Source organism: Tupaia chinensis, unplaced genomic scaffold (genome assembly GCF_000334495.1).
Source record: "Tupaia chinensis unplaced genomic scaffold, TupChi_1.0 Scaffold000330_1, whole genome shotgun sequence".
Taxonomy (NCBI): domain Eukaryota; kingdom Metazoa; phylum Chordata; class Mammalia; order Scandentia; family Tupaiidae; genus Tupaia; species Tupaia belangeri.
This window is the reverse complement of record NW_006159824.1, coordinates 1,134,024-1,136,390: the sequence shown is the minus strand read 5'-3', so window position 1 is coordinate 1,136,390 and position 2,367 is coordinate 1,134,024. Positions and strand designations below refer to the sequence as shown.

Here is a 2,367-nt window from a genome sequence, read left to right as displayed (position 1 = left end):
TGGGGGGCGTGTCGTTAGGCAAGTCTGGACCGTTGGACAGACTTGGGTGGGGCCTGGGGTGAGGCCGGGCTGAGAGATGGACAGCCCTGGAGCGGAGATTGGATGGAAACCTGACCAATGGACAAGCCATGGGAGTGCCTGTTGGCCAGGCCGCGGTGAACTGGCCTGTGGGCGGATCTTGGAGTGGAGCTGAGGCCGATAAACTAGCCTGGGGGCGGGCCTTAGGGCGGGGCCACATAAGGTTATTGCAGGGTGGGCGGGGCTTGGTGCTCATCTGGGTCCATAAACAGCGGCCCGCGGTAGTTCAGGGCCGAGTGGATTAGGAGATGTGGGCGGGGCCCGGGGCTGAACCTGGCGGAGGACTAGGCGGGGGTGGGCTCACGGCTAGACTTGTGGACAGCAGGAAAGGGTGATTTTTGAATAGAGGCGGGGCTTAAACTGACGTAGCTTCTATGATGTGGGGCTGGGAGCCAAACGTAGCTCAGAAGAATAAGCGGGCGGAGTTTCCAGGGAGCGGATGATCTACCGAGCCCTCTCATTTGGGTCCACCCACTTCACCTCTACCCTTACATTTTTCCCTTCTAGAACGAGAAAGATGAAGAGTTGAGCACAAAGGTGTACTTAGACCTGGTACGGAGACCACTTGGGGTGGGAAAGAGCGTTCTACCGCCTTTAGTATTTCCTCGAATGTCAGGCCCAGTAAGACTATTTTTTGCATCAGGATCTCAGAAAAGATATTTATAACGGAAACAGAAGTTTCAGGAAACAGTTCCTATCTTTACTATGAGAACTGCATTCCCTGCACTTTTCATTCTCGTTTTTTAAACACTGGTTTGGGGCCACTAAATTGATTCCTCATTCACTAAAAGTTTGGAGACTCCAGTTTGAAAACCACTGTTTTAGAGGCTGGTGCAACCGCCTCGTTTTTATAGATTAAACATTGGGACCTAGTGCTGCTGTGAATCCCAGAGAGTGAATGGGGAGCGGGGGCTTAAATCCCGGTCCCTTGCCCACAGCCCATGCCCCCCTGCTCCCCCCCTTGCACCCCTTCCTGGGCTTCCTTTCCACGTCCCAAGTTTCCTCCTGGCCCTCAACCCCGGACAGTCCCTGAGCCTCTGCATCTCTAGGAGTGGACTGACTACAGGCTGAGCTGGGACCCCGCCGAGCACGATGGCATCGACTCACTCCGCATCACGACTGAATTCGTGTGGCTGCCTGACGTGGTTCTGCTGAACAAGTAGGATCATCCCAAAGCCCGGGAGATGGGGCGGGCCTCCGGAAGGCGGGGCCTGATCCTAGAAGAGAGGATCCCTTTCTCGTAGCAATGACGGAAATTTCGACGTCGCTCTGGACATTAACGTCGTGGTGTCCTCTGACGGTTCCGTGCGCTGGCAGCCCCCGGGCATCTATCGGAGCAGCTGCAGCATTCAGGTTTCCAGGCTCCGCCCTGGGAAGCTCAAGGAGCTTTTGAAAACCCCTCTCCTCAGATATCCTGACTTCCCAGCGACTCCCCTCCCTCCAGCCTTATTCCCCATGTCGCGCATCTTCCCTTTACCCTCCTGATCTTGCGTTGCCCATCATTTTTTCTTACACATTCTTTGACTTCCGGTCTTCCTCAGCGAGCCTTTTCCAAATATCACTTTTTGCAACCCTTCAATTCCTCTGTGACCCCCCACTCCCCTGTGATCTCCCCTGATCACCCCATATTTCCCGGGTGTCCAGATCCCCAGTGCCCTTCCAAACTCCCCAGCTCTGTCCAGTTCTCTGGCAGTCCTAGTGACTCCCCGCTCTATCCAGGTCACGTACTTCCCCTTTGACTGGCAGAACTGCACCATGGTGTTCAGTTCTTACAGCTATGACAGCTCTGAGGTCAGCCTGCAGACAAGCCCAGGTCCTGAAGGGCAGGAGCACCAGGAGGTCCACATTCACGAAGGGACCTTCATTGGTGAGTGAGTATGGCCTCCATGTCCCTGGGCCTTATGACTTCCAACTTCTAACAGGCCCGTAAGTATGCGCTGACAGTGATGCTCAATGCAACCCCTTCTTGGGAGTCAGTAAGATGGGTTCTACCATCCATTCTACAAATGTGAACCTGAGACGTGTCCAAGTTTATTAGCGATGGGCTACCCACCCCGGTGTCCACAGCTAGTCTTTTTCACACTAGACCCTGGACCAGCAGTTAGCATAATGGCTATGTCGCTGGACTCCCACGTAGTCGACCGTGGTTCAAGTCCCGGACCCGGCGGCTTAAACTCACTCCGGGCGCGTGTGCATGCGTGCCCAAGATCCCAAGAGGAGAATGGAGGAGAAGGGATTGTGGCATGGCCATCCCCCCTGGGAGGTGATTTCTTGCTTTCTATCTCTCTG

The 2,367-nt window shown here is 55.0% G+C and overlaps 1 protein-coding gene across 1 annotated transcript in view; it reads left to right on the top strand.

Moving 5' to 3' along the window:
• The window catches only part of CHRNB1 (cholinergic receptor nicotinic beta 1 subunit), a gene marked incomplete in the record, with an annotated part of 12,213 nt that overhangs the window by 404 nt on the left and 9,442 nt on the right, over positions 1-2,367 (top strand).